We start from the raw sequence: 12,683 nt of genomic DNA, 5'->3' as shown, positions 1-12,683 counted from the left end.
GGGGATATCATAGAGTGTTCTCTTACCCCTGTTCAAAGTTGAACCGTTCCATGAGCGTCCTCTTTATTCTCTTGCAGGCTTTCCTTCCTTACATTTAGCAACTCACTTTTCATTCCTGCAGAATTCAAACCTGTTCACTTCATCTTATGCTTTCTTGAAATCAACAAACGTACAATCATTTTTTCCTTCTCACCCTCATATATTTCTCAATTACTAGCTGAAGAGCAAAAATTTGGCCTGCGTTCTTAGCAAGTTTGCCTTTCACTAAACAGAATAGGGGGAAAAAGCAAAACAACTGTTAAAAAAGTGTGTGTGTGTGTGTGTATGTATAGAGACTCATATATGTGTGTATATATGATTGCAATAAAGTATAACCATATTTCATTGTAATTGTCCATACATAATCTACAACTCATCCATAAATTACAAATAACATCAGTCCACTGAGTAAGTAGGGCTATATATTTACCTTTCTAGTGTTGAAGGACAAATCTCTTAGCAATGAAAATCCATTTCTATTATCCAGCTGTCGGTTTCCATGTGAGAGGCGTGCAGTTCCAAAGAATATAGACACTGGAGGGGAAGTAAAAAAATATTAAACCCTGCCTCAAGCTCCTCTCTTCACAGATCACTATTATTCCTATCCAAATGACTGGAATACTTCTTCCAGCATTCCCTTGGGTCAGTTGCATTCCACATGATTCCATCACTTCTTTGTTTAATTCCATCCACTCTGCTAGAGACTCCTTGTTTAGCCTGTTTCACCCACTTCCGAGACAAAACTTCTCCATCAAAATTGCTCCGCATTTCATCTCCTCTTTGAATCTTCACCATTCCTTGATCTTTTTAGCTATGCTCTTCCCAACAACCTTTTCCTTGCTGTACCCCTTATACATTACCTTTCTCTCATCCTCATTTTTGCAGCAATCACCTCTGTGCATTTTTCCTCATCTACAGCATCTTTTACCTACTTCCACCAAGTATCCTTTTAATACTTCCCAATAGTGAAACTCCACACACTTCTGTGGTACCCTGTAATTTATTTTTTTTCACTCTATTTCAAGCAGCTTCTATCTTCTCTTTCCTTATATCCGTTCTCCAGATAGTCCATTAATCCTCATTTTTTTCCCACCAAAAACCTGTTTTTTCCTTCCTGTGGCCCTTTTGCTTCCCTCTCATTTCTTCCACTTATTTTCTTTTCTTCCATGTCCATTTTTTCCCATGATCCATCCTTGATACCCCCAAAAGGAGCTAACCCTGTTCTCTAGCATACTAGAACATCTGCAGCCTGGCGAGTATTTGTGTATATCTGAACTCAAAAGCACGCAAGCAAGCAGGATGGATCTGGGTAATGCATAGATGGCAGACCATCTGGGAGTCCCAAAATTGGACAATAGATGGGGAAGTAAAAAAAAAGAAAAGGAAAAAAAGGTAGTGCTCTGTGCTGCTGCCAAAAACACAACATGGGTGTGTTCATAAACCCCCCAAACTTACTTGGAGAGGGACTTTGCCTTCTGGAGGATATCACCAAACTGTGAGTCCATGGTCCTAACCCTGTGACCCAGATGGTCACAGACTCTAGGACAGAGTCCTGCCAACCTGGTTTTCCATTTGGGAGGACAGGGATTTTCAGATTCCTTGTCCACTGCAGGCTTTGCCCCGAGACACCTTAGAATCATGATCAGAGGTTAAAATATGGTGCCTGGGTGAGACGAGAGAGAGGATTTCTCTTCGTTGCAACGATCTTGCAAGGAAGCAGAATGGACAGAGGGGCCTCCAGAGCAAAGGAAGGGTTACTACACACAGAGGGGACAGTGACAGGAATTCACTGCCAAAAGATGTTGCGATGGTCAGGGGAAGGCATCTGTGAGGAGGCGATCAAAAAAAGATAAGATGCAGCTACAACTATGTGATAGAAGTTCTGCCTCTTTTTACACGAGTTCTTTTAACACTCCCCATGGATGCCCCGTGATGGCCACCTCTTTGAACAGAGTCAAAAGGGGATTTGACTATTTATGGAAGAGAATGCTATGTGAAATGAAGAGCTTAAAGCAGGCCTGGGGGTTTCTTCAGTGGCATCTGGTTGCCACCATGAGATGCTGGACTGGATTCACGTTTTTCCTCAGCTCCATCATGTTTCTTGCTGTTCCATCAAAGGACTCTGAAATGAGACAGATTGTTTCTTTCTGCCTGCGGACACCAAGGTGCCTCCCCCCACCGCTCCTGATGCCTATCAGCTTCCCTGATTTATTTATTTAGATTTTTAACGAAAGAAATTAAATTGAAGGACTACGCTACCAAGCCAAGCATCAGCCTCTTACATCCACTTTGTTATCGGGCCCCACAAAATCCTGGTAAAGAAGTAGTTTGAAACTTAGATGGCTGACCATGACACCCATTTTGCAAAGAGGCCAGTCAGCCCTGGAAACTAAGTGTTGAAGAGGTCAGTTTCTCTGGAAGCCATTTTGGGAGTATAGATGCTTTCCAATTTCCAGATGTGCTCTTAGTCCAATAAGGCTGTAGAGTTCAGTTTACACACAGAGCATATGCAGTAAACATTGCAAAGGATCTGGTTTAAAATGCATCAGGCTTTTATAAAATAAATCAGTGTTTCTCAACGTTGGCAACTTGAAGACGTGTGGACTTCAACTCCCAGAATTCCCCAGCCAGTTTTGCTTGAATTTTATACCAACTGTAATATTTATTATTACATTTAATATATATATATATATATATATATATATAATTAATATATTAATTATTAATTATTAATAATAGTTCAATAATTTAATTAATTTTATAATTTAATTAATATTAATATTAATAAAATTATTAATAATCTATATGTAATTATAGATTATAATAATCTATAATATGTAATTATAGATAATAATTTATAATATGTAATAGATGGTCTGCCATCTATGCATTATCCAGATCCACCCTGCTTGCTTGCGTGCTTTTGAGTTCATCTATACACAAATACTTGCCAGGCTGCAGATATTCTAGTATGCATTCTCCACATAAAATTTATTTTATTAATTTTATGAAAATTGAATTTGAATTCTGGGAGTTGAAGTCCACACGTCTTCAAGTGGCCAAGGTTGAGAAACACTGAAATAAATATTTACATTGGCACTTCGAACATTTTCATTCCTTTGTTTCTTTTGGCCTTTGCTGGCTGCCCTCTGTTCCCTGCTGTTTCAGTTGTGAGCAATCAGCAGATCTGATGACATTACAGATCATCTGTGCCTGCTCTTTTCTCGGCGGTGTCTGGAAGTCTCCGATTTCAACGTTCGTCGTGAAGAAAGAACAGCACCAATAATCTCCAACAGGCACCGGGCACAGGCAGCAGTGTTGGAAGTTCAAATGAACGGAACATCGTCTCAAGCTCCAGAACAGGAGCAGAAAAAGCTTGGGGAGCCCCAGAGCTGTTCAGAGTTACAGAAAATATTTAACGCAGGTGGGAGACAAGACTTTGCTGCTAGGCCCTTTATTTATTCCAGGCTGGGGAGAACGTTAGAGGGAAAATCCAGGCTTAATCAAAAGCCAGTGCTTGCAAAAAGTAGAGAAACGTGTTCAGTCCCTATAGAGAATGTCAAGAAGAGGGAGGGAGCACACTGAAGGGGCATTCAAACCTAAATCCTACTGCATTGATTCTCATCTCAATTCAGTTTGGTGCTTTTGCTAGACTGAGAAGTCAAACCACATCTCAGAAAAAGCTGGTGGAAGAGCACTTTTTGTGGGGCTACCCAAAACACTGCATAGATACCTTCTCTGGAGTTCAGTTTGACTGAAGGCATTTTTGCCTCTTCCTTTTGCCCCCCCCCCCCCCCAATAGCCAACACCCACCAAGCTAATGGTCCTGGCTGTGTTTGCACAGTTCACAGAGTAGCCAACAAGCTTTTAGGCTAGCATCTTGTGGGAATCTAGCCAATAAATTACTTTACACAATGAATCCAATTATATGGCTTGCGCTGGCTGGGGAATTCTGGGAGTTGAAGTCCACACATCTTGTACTTTGTACTTTCAGACTTGCAAGATTCTGTTAATGTAGCTTTACAATAAAGTAGAATTAGCTCATCTGGTTGTGTGTGCTGTCTGGTCTACCTTGGAAGGCTGACATTCGTAGAAAGAGATTTGTACTAGGAAAGGCAGAACATTTACACACACTCAAGGCCACTTTATTACTACATCAGTGCAGAACACTTCTATTTGTTACCCATGAAGACTTCAATGAAGTTCTCTTCTCCTTCGCAAGAAATTTCAAAAGCAATTTCTCTTCTGTCCAACTGAATGAGAACAGGTGAGGGAAAAAGTGCAAGAGGGTTTTTGTGCCTGGCATGAAAGCCAACCAAAAAATTACAGCTGTTTCTATATACATATAAGCCTATCAGATGTTGATAACAGAAACTGTTGTCACCCAGTTCAGTGTGTTGCAGAAAATGAAGTTGCAGAAAATGAAGAGACAGTGTTTACGTGAAGTTCCCAGAATTTCTTTCTAGCCAAGAAGTTTTCAGTTTTTTTCAGCCATTCACTTACATCCATTAAATGTATTATTTCTGGGCAATCTACCTTAGAGAGAACACAGGAAAAGAGTCAGAAATTGCAAGCCAAACAAATTAAAGGCATGAGATAAGAAAAAGAAACATCGCTAATACCCAGAAGGATCTGGTAGCACTTTTTCAAACTAGCACATTTTATTTAAAAGCATAAGCTTTCATAGCATTCAAAACCTTGACTTTTAATGAAAATAGACTCCTCTGAAAGGGCGCTACCAGACTTCTGATTTTTGGCTACCGTAGACTAACATGGCTCTCCTCTGACAATATCTCACATTACTTCACACCAGTGTTTCTCAACCTTGGCAACTTTAAGGTGTCTGGACTTCAACTCCCAGAATTCCCCAGCCAGCATGGGGAAACACGCCTTACACCAACAGCATTCACTGCATCCCTCCTTACCTTTTCATTCTGGCTAACCACCCTTGCTTTCACCATATGCAAATACTACTTCATACACTGCCTTTGGTCTTTGAATTTCTCACCTCTCTCATGTGGAGAAGCTCACCAATTCTCCAAGTACATCTTTCTCTATCTACATTTCTCTAACACAGCATTTCTCAACCTTGGCCACTTGAAGATGTGTGGACTTCAACTCCCAGAATCCCCCAGCCAGCCATGCTGGCTGGGGGATTCTGGGAATTGAAGTCCACACATCTTCAAGTGGCCAAGGTTGAGAAACACTGCTCAAACATCACCATGAGATTTTGTGATGCATTCATCCATAAATACATTACACAACTAAGAAGACAACGCACTTCCTTGCTTAACTCCCTGCTCACCACTGAACTATTTCTTAAGGGTTCCATTTATTCTCACACAAACACCCAGCCTTTTCCAAATTCCGTCTTAATCTGCTTGATAGGACTTTTGCCAACGGTTAGAGCCCCGTGGTGTCACCCTCTTGCCTCCTTAGCTGTTGAATTAAGGAGAGGTTAAGCTTTTGAAATTGAAGGAAGCAGCTTTAAAACCTGCCTGAAGCCTCGGATGCTTAAACACCAAGAATGAAGATGGATGGACGGACGGACGGACGGAGCATATTCAATGAAAGGGTTAGAAGGGAACTATCCTGGTTTTAATGACTTTAGGAAGTTATTTAACTTCCAAACGTGATGGATGTCTCTGCCTTGGAGGCCTCACTTAATCAAGGAGTGTTAAAAAGAACTTGCACAGTAGTACACCCTTTAATCTCCTATTAATTATTTCTTAAGAGTTGCTTAAATATAAGATCAAAGAGGTGGAGGGGAGGATTTATTTATTTATTAGACTTGTATGCTTACCATCTCCCCCGGAGGTGACTCTGGGCAGCTCTCAATTAAAGTAAAACCCAAAAATGCTATCATTTTTACTACAGAATTCAATGTGGGTGAGAAGAACCCGATTTAAATAGAGGTAGACTTCAGATCATCCTTATATATTCTGGGACATTCACAGGCAACCCAACTGATAGAAGTATTTATGATCCTCTTTATTACTTGCCACAGCAAGCCAGGATTGTGTTTGTAAAATGTTATAAGCTTTAGAAAACGTACATCTAAAGGTTTCAGTTGGCATCTAATTTAAACAAAAAAATGGTCCCGTTATGCATTGAGCAAGGGGGGGGGGAAGCAGCTGGTGAACTTGGCTTTTTTATCTTATAGACACAAAAGCACCCAGGGTATCTGCAGGGAAGGGGTCAGAAAAGTCAAGAGGGCAGCCACAACCACCCAGTCAGCCCTGCCCCCTTTTTATGTGGGTTGCAATGTACAGAAAACAGAGCAGGGTGCACACGCATAAAAAGGGGGTGGGACTTCAATCACACGGGCAAACTAACCCAAGTCCGATCTTACTTAGTTTTTTGGAGATCATCCAAGGTCACTTGTTCTATGAATACTGTATAACTCAGTGGAGGGCACTCTACATTGTGGGGAGGCCAGAAAGCCACAGAAAAGGGGCCTGGAGATACAGGCCATGGGTATTGGGGGGCAGAAAGGTCAAGACGGTGGCCATGGCTTCATGATGGAACACATATAAAAAGGGGCAGGGCTTCAATCACATGGTTGTAGATGCCTTCTTAACTATTTTGAACACATGCACATACGCACACGCACACACACCATGATGGATGTCCCTGTTGCAGGTCATCCACCTGAACGTTAAGCGAAATCTATTCCCTGGGTAAGAAGCTCTACATTTCTCACACTAATCTATTTGATTAAAATACCAGGTGGAATTTCCAAAAATTAATTGCAACCAAGCACAAAGCCTTAAAGACTAGAATAATATAGCTTGTGTGGGAGGTTAGTCTAACAGATGTCAAGTTGCAAGCATCTTGGCTGAGCAGTGGCTTAAACCCAGACCCATCACCCTTCATTCTACCCAGAAGCCACTATGTCACAACAGTCACCCAATATATTAATTCATGCTTTATACAACCAGGGATGACTGTACTAAACTATGGCTGGATTCACCCAAAACACTGTTGCTATTGCACAACCGATAGAGCTGCACACCAGTCAGCCATGCTGGAGCATCATCCATGCAATCCCACCATTGTTGTTAGCACTCCAGCCATGGCCAATCTTTGGGTTCCCAGAACTGCCAAAGGGGCCAGACAGATCGATAAATGATTGAGCTTCCAGCTCTGCATCCACAAAGCTTCCTATCTCCAGCCCCTTAAGACTGCTCAATATTTCAGGTATTCTGTATCTTGATCCTTATCATGCTTTTCCAAAATGTTAGGGCAAGTGGAGCAAAACATCTGATTCTCTCCTGTTTGAGTCCTTAGCTGTCCTATTGATGCATCTCTATTTTGCATTTCATCATGGATAGTGTCCAATGGCATCCTGTGAACCAAAGGAAGTCAACTAATTTGGACATTCATCCATCAGCCCCCCAGGGGACTTTCAATCAAATACATTTTAGCTCCCAATTAGAGAAAGAAATATCTTCTGGTGAGTAATTAAGCTATTTAAATACCTGAGGAATAGCACGGTGTGTTATGGATTTGGGAGAATGCAGAAAACGATGACTCAGGAATGCTGGGAGTAAGCATCTTGAACAATGAGCATCTAGGAAAGTCAGGTGAGTCATCCTGGGTTAGACCAAAGGGCAGAAAGACACATTAGATACCCTTACCCATTGTGGCTGGGGGGAAAGGCAGGCAGGCTTAGGTGCAGAGGTCATCACCGAATGTCCATGCATCTGTTCAAATGAGGTGGCCCTTGGATATGACACTGCACCCATCACCGTGCAGATTTTAACTGCCACATCTCCAGTTAAGACTTTTCCACTCTGTCTATGCACCAGCAGAGATCCAGTTAGGCACTGAGAGAAGCAGAGGAGATCACCAATCTCTTTAAACGGGCTGGGACTGCCAACTAACAGGCATACTTAAGGCTTGTCTGGGCAGCCTAAAGATCACATGCGACCTCCTCAAAGCCCTCCTGCCCTTTCCAGATCCCCTCCTTGTTCCTGGATTCCTGTCTCGACTATTGTATTGTAATGCTTTAGGGCAGGGGACGTTTTAAAGAATAGCAATGCTTTATTCATTAAGTGGGGGTTTAATTTTTTTTTGCCATTATTGTTTTTCTACCTGACCTGATTTTGAATGATAGAATTCAGAATTCTACAGGCGGTGAAAGTACAATCTTAGGCCAGGAATAAGGTTTTTTTCCCCCCCTTATCCTAAAGGGAGATTCCCAACAAGTATCTTCTAGGTGACAATATGCTAGAGGAACCCATCGTTCCTCCTCATTGGTCAAAAAAGCCAAGAGGGCAGCTACAACCACCCAGTCAAAGCCCTACCACTTTTTTACATGCAAAAGGGGTAAAGTTTTGATCATGCAGGTACAGCTGAAATCTTGACTTTTTTGGGTGGGTGGGTGGGTGACCCTGACTCCCACCAAATCCAGGAAACACGGCAGAAGCAACATGACAGAAAATGCAAGCTGTGCTGTTTTTCCAAAAGCATGTTAGCATCCCTATTGTAATAGTCTGTGGGAATGACCTTGGGGGACTAGAGAAAGAGCTGCAGACCAGGCAACGCTCAGATAAGAGGCAGCTGAGCCCCTAGAAGGAATGGGAGTGTGGAAAACATCTCAGAAGGGACCCTCCCTCATTTCCTGGTCTGTAGAGGGGAGTGGGGAGAGATGTACTTTCAGTCTTGCAAGATTCTGGTAATGTAACCTTACAATAAAGTTAGAGCTAATAGTTCTGGGCGTGCTTCTTGTCTGGACTACCGTGCAAGGTTGAATCCTGTCCACCAGGGTCTTTGCTCACCTTCCCTGTTGCTGCCAATCGCTTCTCTTCCTTCTGCTTGCAATGTGCAGCCAGTAGGCAGACCCAGAGTTTCTCTGTCGTTTCTCCTGGACTGCAGGGGCCATCAACCCAGTGGATGAGCTGCTAAGCCACCTCCCAATGCTGCCTAAAACAAACAGACAAACATACAAGCAGCAGCATTTTCTCTCCAAGTTGTTTAACACAAATCGGAATAAGCCAAGCCAGACCTAACCAATGAAACCAGTACTGCTATCCTTTGCATCAATATCAGCCTTCTCCAACTGGGTGCTGCTGCCCCCCCCCCCCAATTTGTTGAATGCCAACTCTTACTTCTCACCAGAAGAATTTAGGGCCAACACAGCTGGGATGTATCAGACTAAAGAAGGCTGTGCTTGTACACATTGGCTGGCTTTACACCAAATCATCATCTGGATTAATAGCAAATGGTTACTCCTAATCATGATGAGGGTTCTCCGCCCCTCCACCCCCAGTTTAACAAGTAGCACAAACCCAGACATCGGTTAATTCAATAGCCGGTTTAGGTATGGTATGAATGGAGCCCATCGCATATCAAATGTCCCATTTACATTCCAAATGTCCCCTTTGGAAAAGTTAACAGCACATTTTAGGTATCAACGGACCTGCTGAAGCATCGAGTACAGAAGTTGCAACTGCCTTCCATAAGCATCGACATTTAATCAGATTAGGTCAGTGTTGTCCAGACTTGGCCACTTTAAGACGAGTGGACTTCATCTCCCAGAATTCCCCAGCCAGCTGGGGAATTCTGGGAGTTGAAGTCCACTCATCTTAAAGTGGCCAAGTTTGGACAACACTGGATTAGGTGATCAGTGTCTCTACAGAGCAACAGCTGATCTGTCAATCATTAGAGAAACAACTGAAAATGTTCTAATTTTCTCCCCCTTACACAGATCTAGACTTAAGGAAAGGCATAATCCAATAGACTGGATTCTGGAGGGCAATAGAAACTGTGGATTCTTCTTTTCTGTTACTAGAATGCTGCTTAGAAAGAAAGGCTCCACACCTCCATCTGAGTAGACCCTAATGTTTGCTTTCCCAGCTTAGAACTCCTAAAATCCAGGTTTCCAGGGTTAGCCACCCACTTTCTCCTTGGATGACCAAATGGCAGCATTTTCTCCAGAGCTTGGCCAAATGTTTTTGACCTCAGCCAGGAATGCTTTAATTTAGATTCCTGCATTGGTCTAGTGCAGTGTTTCTCAACCTTGGCCGCTTGAAGATGTGTGGACTTCAACTCCCAGAATTCATGGCTTGGATGAGTTGGACAGTTCCAACTTTGGGACTCTATGATGGATGGTATGGGGTTAGGACAAGATCCATTATTTTTTCTTAAACTCTGGTACCTTCATCTCTGTCTGTGTACACTGCCTGAAGAAACACACTCCCTGACCACCCTCAAGCCAGAGTCAGCAAATCTTTGTTGTGATGGAAGTCAGGCTAGAGGCCTCCTCTTCTTATAGGACCTTCTGGAATCCTATTAGTCCTTTGGATCGCCTGATCATGCCAGGCTACGGGGATCATGGCCCTATAACTCTGTCACCATCTGTAAAAACCAGGCTTGCAGAACCACTGTTGCAAGCAGGCAAACCTTTAGGAACTCTACTGCATCACCTTCGAAAGCCACCTTCTCCAACCTGGAGCCCTCCAGACAGACTGGGGTATTTCCAGTGTTATCTTCTTCCCAAAGCCAAAAAAAAGCAGGCTGAAATATTGTATTACTAAAAATTGATCCTTTGGCTACCAAACTTCAGGACAACTGTGGTGTCACCACTGAAATCCTTGCAGCATTCCCTTACTCTCTTTCTCTCTTGCCTTGGGAGAGAACAGGCTTGTGGTAAATCATCCACAGAATTGCCCTCTGTTAGGCTGGGTTGCTAATTATAATGTCAGATCCTGAAGAGCTGGTGGATTCAAAAGTGCTAAGTCTCCTTGACTACCACCAGCCCAGCATGAATCTTCACACACTTATTAAACATATCTTGGTTGAAAACAAATATTATCTCCTCACTGCACCACATGAGGCAAAGAACCTGCACACCTCAACTTATATGTTGCAAAATGTGGCGTTTGGTCGATAATTTTGTTTCTATTCACTTTCCTGCATGCTTGTTTATAAGACCATTGTGTCCCATTTCTGCATTAATTTGTGGTTTTTTTAAAAAAAAAAATTACATCAAAACATACCTCTAAACAAGTGCTGTAATATGACCTTGAACACATTTTCTCACCAGCAATACCCTTGGAAAAGTATTTGCTCTCAAGCTTCCCATGTTTAAATCTATTATGTACTCAAATAGATTTCTGAATGCACGTGAAGCTAAATCCTACATTAAAAAAAATAAAAGAAAAGAAGGAAATGTGAAGTTGGAATGATGATTTGGGTCCAATCTGCATGTTCATCTGGTTGGACCTTTTTACATTTTCTTTGACTCAGTTTAGTGCATATTACTTAGATCATTAGAAACTTGGGAAGGCAAACGAACCAGCCTCCTTCACTTTCCTGACTATTTTATCCTTCTGTTTATCCATCCAATCCATTTATTAGTTGCCTGAATTTCCAAAGCAACTCCCCCTGGCAAAAAAAGAGAAAAGAATGTAAAACCAGCTAAACCTATCCAAAAATAATCAGTGGAAACCACCCATGTTGGAGAAATAACAGTGTAAACAACACACAACAAGCAGGGTGTCCTCAGGGAAGTCAAAAAGTTAAGGTGGTGGCCACAGCCACAGACCTGTCCTTTTTTACATGCAACACTTTGGTTGCGTGGCTGTGGTTGACTTCTTGGACCTCCTTGTTTACCTTCCTGGGGGTCCCAAATCACTGTTCTCCAGTGCCCATTGCAAAAAGCCAGGTCTTCACAGCATTTCTGAAGGACAACAGGATCAAGAATGGCCACCAAGATTTTCACATAAAACAATGGGGCGAGGCTTCAGTAGCATGATAGTGGCCACCATCTTGACATTGCTGACCCTCCCCTTCAGACATTCCTGAATCCTGTCATTAGAATTTAGGGTGGCAACCTGTGTTGTCCCTGTCATAAAAGGGCTCCCCTTGAAGGAAATGCCAGTTACAAAAGGCCCATTTACCAAGTTGTTGGGAAGGGAGCTCCCTCATGCCAAGAAAGCTCTCTCACTTCTTCTGAGCTTTTCTTTCTCCTGGTAGGTAGACACACTTGCAAACAAACATTGAACTCACCTAGCTGTTATTTTGATTTTAAAAAAACAGCAACAAGAGGATTGGAAAACTGGAAATGAAGGTTTTTTCACTTGAGCTTTCGGAGGCCCACCCAAACTTACCCTCATCAGAGAAGTTTGTCAAGTTCCTACTCATATGAAGGATCCTACTCCAGGCTTCGTCTTTGCTTATGAGTGTTATTTTGGGCTCCTTAAATAAGCCTGGCTCAGCTGATCCTTTGAAACTCAACAAAGGCTCACATGTCCAAGAATGTCTTCAAGAGATTGGGACATCCTCAGGTTCTCAAAGGGTACCAGATCTTTCCAAAGGCTCTAGAGAAGCAGAAAGGAATATAGCATCCATGTTCAGTTCTTCTGGCTATGTGAATTAGGCAGCTCTCTCTCTCTCTCTCTCTCTCTCTCTCTCTCACACACACACACACACACGCACACACACACACTAAGAAACACACACACACACACACACATTTTTATTTTCCTCCTGTTCTTTTCTCCTTGCTCTACCATTCCAGCTGATCACTTAAGCAGGTGGGAAAGCCTCCATTTCATTTTCTAATGTGGCCCCAAGCAGTGTGCCATTGATTGCTTGCTGTTGCAACTCAGACCTTCTGCCACCCCCAGCAACAGTTA

The sequence above is a fragment of the Python bivittatus genome, unplaced genomic scaffold (genome assembly GCF_059951505.1).
Source record: "Python bivittatus isolate LINGU-HERP-01145 unplaced genomic scaffold, Pbiv_v1 ctg000680_np1212, whole genome shotgun sequence".
NCBI classification, from domain to species: Eukaryota; Metazoa; Chordata; class Lepidosauria; order Squamata; family Pythonidae; genus Python; species Python bivittatus.
The sequence above is the reverse complement of the archived record's forward strand: the minus strand, read 5'-3'. Positions refer to the sequence as shown.